General features: G+C 38.0%; 1 protein-coding gene across 1 annotated transcript in view; it reads right to left on the bottom strand.

Annotated features, from left to right (window-relative positions):
* Nucleotides 1–15,511, bottom strand: part of THAP6 (THAP domain containing 6) — a 1,073,833-nt gene extending 1,058,322 nt beyond the window's left edge. The window contains exon 1 of the mRNA XM_050790961.1: nucleotides 15,502–15,511. The gene's annotated coding sequence lies outside the window, so the exon portion shown is untranslated. The remainder of the gene's footprint in view (nucleotides 1–15,501) is intronic.
* Between the last annotated feature and the right edge of the window lie 968 nt (nucleotides 15,512–16,479).

The following is a 16,479-nucleotide window of genomic DNA, read 5'->3' as shown; positions in this document are numbered from 1 at the left end:
GAGTGAAGTGGTGCGATCTCGGCTCACTGCAACCTCCACCCACCAGGTTCAAGCGATTCTCCTGCCTCAGCCTCCCAAGTAGCTGGGATTACAGGTGCCCGCCACCACACCCAGCTAATTTTTGTACTTATAGCAGAGACAGGGTTTCACTATATTGGCCAGGCTAGTCTTGAACTCCTGACCTCAGGTGATCCACCCACCTCAGCCTCCCAAACTGCTGGGATTACAGACGTGAGTCACTGTGCCTAGCCTACTTTCTTAATATGTATACTGGCTGTGATATCTGTCGTAGTGTTGTAGTTTTTTTTTTTTTTTTTTGAGACAGAGTCTCACTCTGTGTACTTCTTCAACTCTTGTTTCTGTTTAATTGCAATTAAACTGCTGAAATATAGGAGACTTTTGAGTCCAAGCAGAATATACAACATTTATCTTTTGCTTCTTATGTTTATTTCCTGTATTAGCAAACTACTTATACTGATAACGATAACCTGTAAGGAAACCACTGGATAGCACAAACCATAGTTCTTTACCTTTCAATATCTCCTTATTCATTAGTAAGCAGAAGGTAGAGAGTTAGTAGAATCTGTGTGTATCAAGAAGTAAAATTAAAACACTTGAGTTAGTTTAGTTGTGTCCAGTGTTTCTACTATTCTGAGAAGAAAGAAATGCATATGCATGTATGAACTACAAAGTAAGAGTCATGCAATATTATTGATTCTGTATACAAGCTGAATGATGTTACATTTGCATTTAAAACTGTTATTGCACAATATAAAGAAAGGTAAAATTCAGGCTAATATAAATTTATTAATTTTTTTACTTGGACATTTAAAAACATCATGAAAAGCCAAAGGAAAGACTGTAAAAAAATTTTTATATTTTATTTCCTTTAATGAAAATGTTTTCCTGCGCTTTGAACCAGTAGCCCCACATTTTCACTGTGCACTGGACTCCATAAATTATGTAGCTATCCCTGGTAAGTACTAATGCTAATGTAACTTCATTTGGGACTCATTAATATTAGGATTATGTGTGTATTTTGTACTCTTATTCTAAGGAAATTAACTTATATGAATGTACATGGGTTTGGAGTAAACTTTTAAAGCAGGCTTTGTTTATATGTTCTTAATTTCAGCAGAAAAGGGATTTGAAATATAGCTCTTGTTTAGCTTTGTTTAGAAAATAAATAAAACATTTTTAATTATTCCTTTTCTCTTCTTTGCCAGCATGTTTATATTCAAAAGATTGTCATATTGATCCCAATTTTATTGCAGCAAACCCATTACCATTTCACCAACAGAGTTCATTAAACCATCACTACAAGTTCTCAAATTAAATGATGACTGGACCACAGCCAAAGCTGCTGGACTTGTACAGCTCCTGGTCCAGAGTGAACTTTGCCGTACAAACATATATAAATGCACCCAAATAGAGAAATCATAGCTCACAGAGCCTCTGACCGCTTTTTCTTTTTTCCTCTCTAATATTCTTTTTGCAGCCTCATGAACTTTACCATATTTAAAGATGGCATGCCTCTGACCTACCAGTGCCAGGCCCTGCTTATTGTACTCATGCACAGGAGCACAACCCCCTTGATGCCTTGTATACAATGACTGCAAGACTGTGAACTTGGTGCACTCTCCCAAAGCCACACCTTCTCCTGGCAAAGCCAAGGACCCAGGGCCATAAGCAAAGACTTGAGCTGAGGCAGGTTAGATGAGGGCATGTTGCCCTATTTTAACAACCTGTCAACAACTTAAGGGGAATTACAGAACATTTTAGTTGGCAAGGTAAAGAGATCAACCTAAGCTGTCAAGTTGCCCAGATTTAAAGGAGCCTTAATTACATATATAAAACTGTAAAGATCACAGGATTTTTCTCTCTCCCCATCTCCCCACCCACACTTTCTGTACCCACCTTCCTGCTTTAGGAATGCGTTTCCTCCTGTGGCAGCTCATCGATTTCATGTTATTGATATAATTAATGGTTAACTATGAAACTAATAGGCTTGGATGTATGCACAAGGCTCCAGTTGGAGTGTGGCTGCAGAAAAACTTTTTTGGTTCCTTTCATGATTCATTGCCTGACAGTGTGGGAATGCTACGTCTGGACCAGTCAGTACCTCAGTGACAGCATTTCCTGGAGGGAAGGAGAGGGATAAAGGTGCCAAGAATATTTCTGGGTCTCTTATTAAAATATAAATCCTGTTAAGACACCTTGGAAGGTTGCTGGATAGATGGGCTGAGGTTAATTCCTCACATCGATCCAGTATTACTGTTCCAGACTAGACTTGTCTTGGAAAGCCATCATCTGAAAGAGGAACTTGTAGGCATGCTTGAGTACTGAGTAAGGAGTAGTGTTTTGATTCTGGGAGCTAGATCATCGTAACCACACGGAAGTAGCTGAGGATGGGAAACTTGGCCTTGACTTACAAACTTAATGTGCTTAAAAACTCCCTACTATGTAGAAGTTGCTGAGCAGTTGTGGTGAGGGGAATAGATGGGGTATCTCTCTATAGGAAAATAAAGGGTGCATCTCAGAAGTAATACTGGAAGCTACTCCCAGGATTATGTTTGCACTTCATGTTTCCAGGGAATAATGGGTATGCAGGAATGGGTGGTCTTTTAGGAAATAAAAAAAGAATAATGACATTGGATATTTAAAGAGCAAAATTATCTGACCAGTGATTTGTTCCAGTAATATTAATCAGGCAATTCTGTGAAAGATTAATGGGAAAGGAAAGTAATGAAGTGTTGAGATGCAGGAAATTCATGAGGGAAAGACTTTGCAACAGTTTAAACAAGTGCTAATTAGAGCTAAGTAAGAGCGGAGAATGAAAAATAGAAAACCAACCAAGGTAAGAAGTTTTATTCAGGTAGATTCAGTACTATTACATATTCAATAAAGAGAGGAGAAAAGAGAGGGAAATGTTTTAAGGAATACATGTAAATTAGAAACACAGCAGGTTTAGGAATAAAGGTAATGAGTTCTGTTTGGGAAATGTTGGTTGAGATGCCATCCCAACAGTAAGATGTATGGACAGATTGTCACAGAAGAAAATTAGAGTGATGTGGTGACCTGCAAGAGGAGAAAACAGCCCAAGCCTGAGGTAAGTGGGGTAACCTGGGGAGGAGAGGCTGACTCTGAAGAAAAAATATGTAGACAAATGAAGAGGTCCTGGAGAAAAAGCTCAAGCGCTCTCAAAGATAGCATATTTTCTGAAAAAATAAATAAATAAATAGACAAAAATCTAGAGTGCAGGGGATCAGTTCCCTACAAAAGCATTAAGATGGGGACAAGGCAAGATGACAAGGGAAAACTGATTCTGACATGCCTGGATTTACTTCAAAGTGAGATTGTGGGAAGCTAAGATTGTGTGTATGGAAGAGCAGGCAGGCTGCACAGAGGTCTGCTTTGGGTTGAAGAACATAGAATTGAGTGAGAATCTAGTCCTGGATTCGCTCCATCCAGGCTTTGGGTCAAAAAGAGCTTACTCCCATTCTCTGAAAGTGGAGAATAGATTATATCTGTTTCTCCTGCCCCTCATAAAGCTTGGGGATTAATCCAGTCCTGTCTTGACCACTGATCAGCAGCAGCCTTTTTCTATAGCCATGTCCTTTTGGGGCTCATCTGCTAAGCCAATCCTTTGCCCAGATACAAGCTTTCATAGTTTTCTTTTCTTTTTTTTTTTTTTTTTTGAGACGGAGTCTCGCTCTGTCGCCCAGGCTGGAGTGCAGTGGCCGGATCTCAGCTCACTGCAAGCTCCGCCTCCCGGGTTCACGCCATTCTCCTACCTCAGCCTCCCGAGTAGCTGGGACTACAGGCGCCCGCCAACACGCCCGGCTGGTTTTTTGGGTTTTTTTTTTTTTGTATTTTTTAGTAGAGACGGGGTTTCACCGGGTTAGCCAGGATGGTCTCGATCTCCTGACCTTGTGATCCGCCCGTCTCTGCCTCACAAAGTGCTGGGATTACAGGCTTGAGCCACCGCGCCCGGCGCTTTCATAGTTTTCTATGGAAAGTGGAGCCAACCTGGAACCCAGCCCTTCCTATCATCTCTAGCCAGTGCCTCCCTGCATAACTGCCCAAATCTCACCCAATGTTGAGAGCAATAAATGTCCCAAAGTTTGTCAATCCAGCCCATCCTTTCCTAACAGAGCCATGGACAGGGATATAGAGACTAGACCTGAATCTAGAGGGCAAGGTTCTCCCAGACCCTGCTTCCTGCAGTCAGTGTTCATCTTGTCCAACCCCCTTGGAGCAACTTCATTTCAGCTGATTCTCTTTTCCCTGACTGAATTCCAGCATGGCTTAGTCAGCACGGCTCTGATTATGACAGATCTGACATGTCTATGAATAGAACAACTTAATCTGAGAGTAAAGAAATGTATCTGTGGCTCAGAAAGGAAGTTATCTGCACTTCACAAAGGACCTAGTCCCCTGAAAGAAAGTGCTCAACCTAAGTCTAGCAAGTAGAATGCCCTAAGAAGATATGTTCAAAATATTGGCTAAACGGGGTCCTGTGCTGGAAGAAGAGTCAAAAGCAGCCCCTGGAAAAGACTGCTTAATTCCTTGAATTCCTTAAACTAGGGAATATGACATTTTGTGACATGATATTATGTTGCATATGACTAATTTATGCCCTGGGATTCTATCAATGGTGATAATTCGCAGGATGACATACTTGGAGACAGGAATATTCTGGGCAACAGAAAGTGGGGATAAGACCTCTAAGCCATCCCAACAGCAAGGCCTTTTGAAGAAAAATAAACCAGCCAGCCATCAATTGCTCAGTAGCTGCTAAACTAATATTGCCAGAAGCAAACAATGATGAGGATATAGTGGGGGAGCCAAGGAAGGCCATTTCAACACATAAACCCAAAGGCCAATACCAGTGGATAAATACAAGGGCTACACCTCTAAAAAACTACCTAGAACATAGTCACAGAAGCAATACTCTGTGTCAGCTGAATCACCAGTGAGTTTTTTGCTAAAAAGGCTATTTAGCACTCTATATGGTCTTGGAGTATTTGAGCCACACTTCCCTCCACTATGTGCTAGGCTGGGCATTTTGATTCCTTTCTCATGGATGGCAGTATGTAGTTGCTAAAGACACACGTTCTGGGATTAGACTGCAAGGTGCAGTGCTCAGGTTTACCATTATTGTTAGCTATGGTACCTTGCTTAAACTGCTTAAGTTCTCCACAGCCTAATCTTCCTCCTCGTCTATAGACAGGGAATAATTATACCTACTCATAGTGTAATAATGGCTAAATAAGATAATACATATAGAGAAGTGCCTGGAATATGGTTTATCCTTCACGAATGTAACTTTATTATTTAAGCTGTGAACAAACAAGAAAGTTTTCATATCTGATTTAAACTGGCTCCTTAGTGGTCAACTCAATTCAGTTTCATAATTATTTATTGATTATTGCTTATTTATATCAATTCACTAAAGACATACTCAGTGTCACCTCAAAGTGTGCTGTTTTCCAGAATTTTTCAAGTTTCAATCAATGTATTGTTCTGCATAACCTGACATGGCAAGATATAGTAGTAGGGAATATGTTTTGTATGAGATAACACCTTCATTTGAAAACTTTCAAACAATATTTTAGTATTTTAACTTTTTAAAAAATTTACACTTTTTTCAATTTAACCCATAGCAGTTTCTTCCTGTCAGTTTCCACAGCCCATTTCTCAGACAGCTGTGTTAGCAGTGGTTCTCAAACAAAATGTGAACAGTATTCTCCTGGAGATTGTGTTCAAATGCAGATTCATTACATCTGGATTGGGATCTGAGATCCTGTGTTCCTAACAAACTCTCAAGTGTCCCCACCACACAGTGAATAACAAGCATTAGTTTATAGTTAGTTTATGTTTCATTAAAGTTGGTTAAATTTTCTCTGAACCCATCCTTCCCTCCTAGTGATCCCTTTGCTTCCAGCTCTCCCTCTCTCACCCACCTTCTTTTCACAACTCCCTCTACCTCATCCCCATTCCATAATGTTCGTCAAATTTCCTATTCTCCATCCCCTTATTTTTGTCACTCTCTAGAGCTTAGTAGCTAGTTGTTAGAAGACTTGGGTGTGCCCCAATGCCACAGGCAATCTCTGCTTTTAAATGGGAAGCTTTACCTAGAGCCTGCAATTCTACCCTATAGAGCTTTTGTTGTGTGTCAAAGGGTAATCTAAGTGATCAGCTGACCCTCCCAGAACAAGTTCAAACAGCACACTTCCCTGAAGTGTCTAGCTAGATCTCTGGGCTTTTCAATTAGGAAGGCCCCTCCCTTCAACTCTCTCTTATATAGGTCTTGCTTCCCAGAGGCGTGTTGTCAGCATTCCTCAGAGGGATCACAGGTCCATGAACTCCCAGAGGTCAGTCATGCCTTCTGGGGCATCGTCCCTAGGAAAAAAAAAAAACTATTTTCTTACACTGAAAAGAAGATAGGCTTTTAATAGGGATAATTTTGATTCATTTTTCTGTTACCTGGTACAAGTATTCCCTATATTACCTTTAAAGGAGATTGAAAATGCCAATGCCCAATAGGAGCTTACATGCTTTATGGGAAGAGTTACTGTCCAGAAAGTGAAACGTCTTAAAAACCGTAATTTTGTCTCTTTTTTTCAAATAATTTTGATGGTACTTGTTACTTCCGTTCTTTCCTTTCCCAAATGAAAGTAATCACAATATGTGTCTGACCACAATTAAAAACTTGTCACTTTGGCAGTCTAATAATGTGTACCTATGACTTAATTATATGAAGTTATCCGTATTTCTACTTTTCTATTTCCATTTATTTTACGAGATAATGATAGAAATATAAAATTCTATTAGTGATTTTTTTTTAATTCTTTTGAAGTTATACAGAGTTTATTCTGATGAGAACCTTCTTAGAAGTCCAATTCAACACACAAATGGAAGCAGAGATTTCTAATTGAAATGGGAGTGGAAGACATAGAACCTAATTGAATTACCCTCACTTCAACTCAGAATATAATTCAGATGCACCTCCTGATTTCATGTTTGAAAACAACTACAGTAAAATATTTAAGTAATGGCACAAATAAAATGTCGCACTAACAAAGAACACAATAGTCTCCAACTGAATTCTTGGTTGATAGGAAGCTCTGCCACATAATGACTGGAAATGTGTGTGTATTGGTGCATGAAGGTTCAGGTGAGGCTTATTAAAACTAGTTTAAGAATGTCAGCTTATAATGCATGAAAATAAAGGATGAAAATTAAATGCATGGAAATTCAGGAGTGTTTTTATGAAATGGAACATTAAACTTTTCATTGCTTTTGTGTAATTTTACTCTCTATCAGAGCACCTGGTGTACAATAAGTACTCAGTATGTGCTAAATTGAGCAGCGTAAGATTGTTTTTATGGTCTTTTTTATAGAGTTGATGTATCATTTTTTTCTTCAAGAATTGTCTTAGTAAATTATGAGATGTAAGTATTCTCACTTGATTTGAGGTGAGACTAGAAAACAAACAAATGGAGGCTCATTTTCTCTAGTCTTTTGTAGTTCCCAGGAAGTGCCCCCTCAACCCCTGCAGTGACATCTTGCATTATGCTTCACCCTGTAGTCCCACTGTGCTTCAAGGGGCGCCTAAAAGCCTTGAGGTAACAGCAGACAGGAATAGAAAGTCACGGTGCTTCATTTTTTGGTAGAAATGTGTATTATTTAGAGTAGAGCTTTCCTATTAGCTTTGGGTGGGCTCAAATAAATCTTTAAGGTATGTAAATGAAACTCCTTGGAAGAAAGTACCATCCAGAATATAAGTTTTTGGGAGCCACATTGTACATATAAATGATAGGCAGTGCACAGCCGTATACGCCTAACCATGTGCAATTGTACCTTACTGTCCGAGCACCTGATAATCCAGAAAAATGCTAAAATTGCCAAAGTCATCGTTTATTCAATGGGCTGTGACAAGACAGCCCATTGTGACAAGACAGCTAAAGAGTTCATGTAGTTTAAGACAGAGACTTATTTTGAAGAAAAGTTTAATTAGAAAAAAATTTAAGATATGGCTAAAAAACAGAAATTGAAAAATAAGAGTGTGTGGTGGACATGACCAGAGACAGGAAGCCTGTGCCAGGGGGCCCAGCACTGATGCAGGGTTGGACCTTCAATTGAACAAACCAGACTTTCCCAGGGAAACCCCTGTGGGCTTAAGGGCCAAGCTGGGGTTCTTGGCAGAAGGACCTTTGGCTATTGCACCACTCTTTTGCACCATGCCTATTTGTCTTGAAGGTCAAATGCCTTCAGAAGACAGAGAAAGTTTGGGATGGTAGCTTCAGTGCCCAGCATATTGGATTAATTTCCGTAACCTAGAAAGGCTCTCTCGCTAGAATCAGCCCAGGCTGATAACACCAGCATTCAAGGGCTGACAGCCCACACGTTGTCTAAAATATGGAATATTTTTAAACAAATGAGGATTTTTAAAGGAATGTGATGCAGTTTATAAGGAAAATTTAAAATGAGAAGTTTGAGCACCACTGGGCTAAGAATAGAGATTCCCAGCAGGCCACTACAGACCATAGTGGTTTAGTTATAATGAACTATCAAGGGAAAAAAAAAAAACAAAACTTTTCGATGTGCCTGAATTACCATTGATGCTATGCTTTCATCCTTTTGCTTGTAGTAATACAAATCCACAATCACTTATCAAAAATTTTGGAACCAAATATGTTATGAAATTTAGAATTTTTCTGATTTTAGAAAGGTAAGATACATTTCATAATATCTCTAGCTGGGACTGGTTTACAAGAAAAATCACATTCATTGTTGTTTCTGCAATGAAATGAGTAAATATTTTCACTAATATAAATAAAGAAAAAATGCTGATTTGGGGGATTTTTAGATTTTCTAATTGTCTACAGGGAATTAATGATATGTATTTTAAAGGCTCCCTAAGTAGACTTCTACGTAACTAAATATGTTCAGATATTTATGTCATCATAAATGTTTATATGTTATTCATTAGATTAAAATGCATCTCAGAGAAAGTGTGCACTTACATTGTGTTTGAAAACAATAGACACATGCTTTAGAAAACATTTTTTTAAATTTATGGGTTAAAGTAGCTTACTAATGAAATATTAAATAGATAATATTAAAAGAATATCTGGGGAAGAAATTTATTACCACCAATAATTGTACATCTCAGGACGTTATAACATTCCCAGGTAGTGGAAAAACATCACATTCAACACACCACTTTTGACATGACAGATATCTGCAGAGGTGTTTCCCCACAAACCAAGAAATTTTCTAGCAGACACCAGGTGGGTGGCCTATAATTATTCAGTTCTGACACCATCTACCTGGAGGTAGTATCAGATCTTGCAGGGTGAGGGCTCAGGCCGACAAGACTTCCCCCACTTGGGATGCCAATATCAAGTACAGGGCATTTCACCTGTGCTTTTGACCAACCAGCTGTAAGCTGGGCTTCCCACAACTCCGTTCTCGGATTACACTCTAATTGCATTTACTGATGTCTTTATAAAGGTATTACAAAGGATACAGATGAACACCAGATGGAAGAGATGCAAAGGGCAAGACATGTGGGAAGGGTCACAGAGCTTCCATGCCCTCTTCAGGTGTAGCACCGTCCAGGAACCTTCATGTATTCAGCTACCAGGAAGTTCCCCAACCCAATCTTTTTGGATCCTGAAGACTTCAGTACATAGGATGACTGAAAAATCTTTGGCCATTGGTAATCAACTCAACTTTCAGCCCCTTTTTCCTCCTAGATGTTGAGGAGTAGGACTGAGAATCCTAACCCTCTAATCCTGCCTTGGTCTTTTGCGGTAACCAGCCCCCTCCCAAATGCTATCTAGGGAACCCCAGCTACTAGTAATCTTATTAGTATATAAAGGACACTCTTGTCACTGCAGATATTCCAAGGGTTTTAGGAGCTATGTGCCCAGAACCAGGAGCAGAGAACAAATTTCTATTTCTTACCACATCTCAGTATCATAGGCATCTAAAGTTTTTATAGCAATGTTGTTAGCAAAGCATTTTCAGATCTTTGATTCACGTCAGAATTTGATGGAGTAAATAAGATAGTGTTACTATTAGTCTCAGTTTGCAGATGAGAAAATTGAGTTTGGGAAAAGCCCCACACATTGTGAAAGACTACTCAGGGCTTTCAATGGCAAATCCAGTGTTCATTTCTTAATACTTTATTGTCAATTCAACTGCATCAAACTTTTGTTATATTTTAAATTATTGTAAGATACTTCATGTTATGGCAACGTTTCACATCCTAAGAAGTCATTCATGCCTTCTACAGGGATTAAGAAACCCTCATTCATTCACATACTAAAAATAAAATGTACTGAGTGTGTATCGTGACTTCTAGGCATCCTTCTAAATACTGTAGGAAGAGTTACAGGTACAGCTCAGCTGAAATAAAGAATTCTAACTTAGGTGGCCCCCAGGAATTGCCTTTTGAAAAGTAGCGGAACCCTATCCCCAACTTTCTGAAAAGACTAGTTACATTTTCTAAAACATTTATTAGGCATCTTTCTGAGTGGGAATAGTAAAACAACCTCCTGTGCCCAAGTAACCATTTCAGTATTTGAAGAGAGCTCATGGTCATCTTTTCCATCCCCCTCATTTTCAGATGAGGCCAGTTTTGGGTGATAAGGAACAGCTCAGGAGAGGAAGACTGTTTTCTAGATCCAAGTTTCCTGACTTGGGGTTCTGTGTTCTTTGCAATATTCCTTTCTGCAAAGTTCAGAGTATTTTAAAGGTAGCCTTATCTTCTCTCACTGGAGGAACCTGATCCTTTATAAATGAGCAAAAATGGAATGCAGGAGAGAGAATGCAAAATCACACAGCTAAGACTAGGTCTGATCAGGAAAGAACACAGCTCCTTAAAGCCCGTTCTAGTGACACTGGCCCTTTCACTGTGAGTGCATGACAGGAAGAACTGAGAGTGGAAGGAGCACCTATGCCTGTGGTGTGCTTCTTGTCTTCGTGAAAGCAGTCTCTGAAATCCTCCATGAACTTGAGTGATAGAGTCAGCTGATTAAGATTTAATTAGGTGCTTTGCTTTCCTTGTTCATGATCTATCTCCAATAGAATCCTGGCCAATTAAGATTCTCCCTGCTTACTTTTAATTGAAAGCTATGAATGAGTCATATCTGTAACCTTTTCCCTAGTATTGAGGCTATTGGTTCTAAAAGCCTTCGTGGAATGAGCCATGTGCTTGAAATGATCCTTGGGGGAAGCCTAATAGGCAGGCTCCCAAGTTACCTGGGTGGCAGGTGACCTTCCACTAAACAAAGCACCTGAAAATTAATGGATCACTGATTTCAAGCCATGCTGAGGATCACAGAATACTTTTAAGTCATTAGTTAATTAATTATTCGATAGACATTTGATCATCAAGCACCAGGGAGTTCAGGGGACTTCTGTTTACATGGATGGTGTGATAAGGTCATTAGAAACCAGTGCCCTGGAATAAGGCCCTAGCTAACACCTCCTCTTCCTTTATACCTAGGGATCACAGAGGTAATACAACGCTTATATTACAGCACACTCATTAATATAACTGCAGTGAAATAAGTCTACCTTCCCACTCACTGGGATGTGTCTGAATATACCAGACCACATTCATGTGTATGCATAAATGCTAAACTCATATGCAGCATGAGTTGTTGAGATCAACATGATTGCATCAAATGCAACATGATTATACTCAAGTTCACTCTGGGTATACTGTATGTGCACTCATTTATTACCAACGAAGCATAATTTTCATCTAAGTCTCAGCCTGCACAATGAGAATCTTGCAAGAAAAAAAAAAAAAAGAATTCAGGAATTCTTACCTGGAAACAAGATGTGCCAAATGAATGGGGAAGGAGAAGCAAGAATGAAGAAAGAAGTTGCCAATTTATGTGGAACCTCACAGGCCCTTTGTTTGATTTCTGACCAAAGGTTTATGTCGGCTCTCCTGATCTTTCGACTGTTTGCCCATCCGTGTTATTTTTCACAAGTTTCTTTGCATACTTTCAACAGTACAAGGAAAAGCGTCTTTGTGCCTGCAGAGTCCAGCGTTATTCTTATCCTGCCAATCTTTCTGCACTAAGTTCCTCCTCCACTTCATCACTTTCTTGGTACTCTAAATTGCTAATCTGAAATTTTTTCCAACTTTTCTCTCATGATTAGAGAAGGCTGCTTTTTGTGGATTCCACAAAGCACCCCTATGTTCAGTAGGAGGGTCAGAGCTGTGATTAAAGGAGTTTTTATTTATTTACAAACCCCTAGAATTGGAGCTTTGTTTTTCAGAATACTAAACAGTTTTTTAGTGCAATTGAGGTTTTAAAAAATTAAGGTATGTAGGACCTGTTAGAAGTTTGTAATCCAGAGGTTCTTAAACCTGATCCACGGACTTGAGTAGTTAATACAGAAGAGGGTTTTCATAAGGAATAAATGGATTTACATATGTAAACTGATTAAAACTCATTTGGCACATGGTAAGTAAGCACTCAAAGCTAGCTCTTATTTATTGAGGCCTTGGAATCTGTCCAGTATGAAAGATCCTTCAAACTTAGCTCTTCTAATCATATCAATTTATAGTATATGTCATACATCTTATTTAGAAAGTCTTATCACCCCTCTTTCAAAATTATCCCTAAACTGTCAGGATTGGTACACGATGAGATGCTCTAAGCATTAAAAGTTATATTACAGAATAACATGTAATGATATGGGAAAGATATCTGTCATATATTGCCAAATAAATATGATGTGTTAAAGCAGTATGAAAAGAACAAAAAAATTCTTAGATTATACACATATGTTGATAAAGTGTTTGGAATAATGTACACTAGCATATTAAAAGTGTTATTTCTGACTGGTGGAATTGGGCTGATTTTTAAATTTTCTTTCTTCTTAAGTTTCAACAATAAACATGCACTTCTATGAAAAATAATTGAAGTTCTTTTTTTTCTTTTTTTCTCCCACTTCTCACCTTTAATTGAGGTTATTTTAAAGAAAATAATTCAAGCTCAGCTCCTTCAAGAAGATATTTGAGACCTGATTCTATTGACTCCAACTATAAGCACACTAGTAGAGTGATCTTAATGTTTTCATTATCCTAGGACTGAGCCACAATGTATTTCACAATTTATTTGGATCTACAGTGAACTGTTTTTTGACAAAGATGCCAAGAGCATTCACTGGGAGAGAACAGTTTCTTCAGTAAATGGTGCTGGGAACTTAGCTTTCTGCTCTTTTCATAGAATGAATGCTACTTGACTTTGGAAGACACCATAAAAATCATTTAGCCCTACCTCTCGGTATTGCATAGATTTTTCTACTGCTACTCATTCTTTTCCACCACAGATTCAGACATATTTTTGGCTTAAGTGATTTATTGACTGAAAATCCAAAAATTCAGGGACAGTGCAGTCTACCGTTAGACAGTTCTCAGGAATTTCTTACTTAGACTAAACCAAAATCAACCCATAAAGGATTGGAACAACAGATGTGTTTTGTTTTCTCTAGAGTAACAGAGTAATCATACTTTTTTATAGCTAAGACTTTAAACACTAAACTAGAGCTAGTATTTTCCCCAATCCTCTGTCCCCTAGGCTAAGCCTCTCCCACTCTTCCAACAGCTATTTCTTTCCATTTCCACTGCCACCACTGTGGTTTAGACTCCCTTCATCTCCCTCACCAGAACCCCTGAAAGAGCTGCTTCCTCTGCTTCCCCCACTGCACTTCTCCAGTCCTCTCTGCACATAGAAACATGATATGTTAATCAGACCATGAGACTTTCCACTTCTTAGACAACCCATGATTCCCCATTGCCTTCACACAAAAATCTAAACTTCTCCTATGTCTTGTGAAAGATTTGGCCCTGCCTTCCCTCCTCCATCCCATTCTCATCACAACTCTTCAAGGGTCAAACATCTTCCCATACCACTGTCTTGTTGGATATATTGTCCCAGGGTCATCCCTTCTTATCCTTCAAGTGTCAGCTAAATGAAACCTCCTCAATAAGACCTTCTACTTGGTCTACAGTAGCCTTTTCACTTAATCACAAAGTGAGCCTCATGTTTATCAGCTTCATTTCCTTGTCACCATTGTTCATTTTCTGTGTATATAGAGAAATACAAGGGAGACAGTGTTGCAGAAGGCTGAATTAAACATTCTTGGTGCATGGCATGCCACCAGCAGTGTTCCAGGGAAGGCCTCCTGTTGTTTTATTTAGTTATTTTTCATTACCTTCCTTACCACTTCTCTGCTGTCATCACATTTCCCTGACCATTAGGCAACCATTCTGATGTGTTTTATGTATTGCATCATGATCTTGTAAATATGTATTTTAACTAACAGAAATACACATGGATGGTATTGGCTTCTTTCTTCTTTGACTCAACACCTCCTTTTCAACATTAAAAAAAACTACATCATTACTATGAATACATGTCCTTCATTTTTAATGGTTGCATAGTATTTCCCAGTGAGCATCCACCCAGTTGATTTCTGCATTACCCAGTTTGAACACATCAATTGCCTCTAATCTCTCACTAACATTAAAAAAAACTATAATGAACACCTTCATGCAAGTCTTTACATGTGTCAGGAATATATTTACTCTGGATAATATGGTATATTCGTTTTCAATTTTACTAAGCACTTCCATAATGGCCGCTCCCGGCTAATCTTCAGTCAGTAACGTTTAAGAATTCCTATGTCCACAAGCTTCTGCCAACATTTGGCATTACCCAGCTTCTATTTTTGCAAATCTTATGGTCATTAAGTGATATCCTACTGTTATTTTGATTTGTATTTCTGTTTATTTCAATAAGTTTCAACATGTTTATATGCAGGGCCATAATATATGGATGTGGGTTCTTACAAAAGAGCACCTAGCCAAGAATGTGAGTGGGAGCTCAAAACCAGCTTGTGCCCTGTGTGCACTGCCATGGATGGGACAACAGCTATTTGAAGGAAAGGCTATTTCTAATTCCACCCAAGCAACAAATGAGCTGTCACTAGTCATGGCCGCATCCTTATTAGTTACTTAGGTTTTAAATTCTGTGAATTCCTAACCCATATCCTTTGCCCCCTTTAAACTGAAGGTCCTAAGTTGAAGGTATTTCTTTGTTGATTTTTTAGTCATTACTTGAATATTATAATCCCTTTTTTGTTTTTAGACCTTGTACAGTCCTTCTCCCATTTATGTCAGCTGTCACAAATTTGTCCATGACATTCTTCTTGCAACAGAACTTTTAAATTTTGATGTAATTTAAAATAATAGTTGATTTTCTCTTTATGTTTTTAAATTAAGGGATTTTGCTTAAATCCTTTCCCGTCTTTAAATTACGCGTATATTTTCTACATTATTTTGTATTAACCTCATAGTTGCACATTTTACATTAAGATATTTTATCTTTGTGGAGTCTATCATTGTCTATGGTATAAGGTAGCCATCTGAATTTATTTTTCTTCATATTCTAAGACCCTCCCCCTTTCATTTTTACATTTACTAAGCAGTTTATTTTTTTCTTGTTAATTTATAGGACAATTTTATTGTATAATAATACACTGAGCTCACAGAGAGCTCAGAGCCAATTGCATTGGTCTATTTGTTCATGATTACATGAGAATGTCACTGTTTCAACTCTACATATGCTTGGGCAGTAGGGTATATTCATTTATAACTTCACTAAGTACTACTGTAATGGCAGCTCCAAGCTAATATCCAACCAGCAATGTTTACAGCATCCAGTAAGCCAAAAATCCTTTATTGTTTTTCTTTGTTTTTAAATGACAGCTGTTTATGGACTACCATTTTCCCATGGAAATTTTAAAATATGATTTATGAAGTTCCTCAAAATATCCAGTTGAAATTTTGATTAGCATTTTAATGAATTTAAAGATTATTTGGAGAGAGAATTACCCTCTGTACACTATAAAGTCTAAAAGAAGGGAATGTCACTCCATGACAGGTTTGTTTTCTTTTAAAAGGTGTCTAAAATTTTCTTCAGTGAAATCTGATGTACTTATTGTAAATACATAAAGAAATTATAGTTTGCTAAAGACTGTGAATACCATTTTATTTTTATCTTAATATCGCTGGTTGTAGAAAAAAAGCTGTTAACTTTCAAATTTTATACCTGGAAATTCATGAAATTTTCTTAAAATTTCTAATAGTTGCTATGTTGATTCTGTTGGCTCTTCTGGGTAGATTACCATTGTGTCTGCTAAAAAAAGACACAGTTATTTTTTTCCTAGCAAATCTTACACTTTTTATGTTTGTTTTTTTCTTACAGTTTTTATCAGAAATTTCATACCGTATTAAACAGTAGTAGTAATAATGGTTATCCCTGCCTTAATTTTAAAAGAGAAAACAGCTATTACTTTGACAGTAAGTATAAATTCTGTTATAGGTTCTAGTATATAGCTTTTTTCAAATTCAGGAATTGTTCTTTCACTCATAGC

This window comes from Macaca thibetana, chromosome 5 (genome assembly GCF_024542745.1).
Source record: "Macaca thibetana thibetana isolate TM-01 chromosome 5, ASM2454274v1, whole genome shotgun sequence".
Taxonomy (NCBI): domain Eukaryota; kingdom Metazoa; phylum Chordata; class Mammalia; order Primates; family Cercopithecidae; genus Macaca; species Macaca thibetana.
Note: the sequence above shows the minus strand (reverse complement) of the source record. Positions and strands in the feature narration are given on the sequence as shown.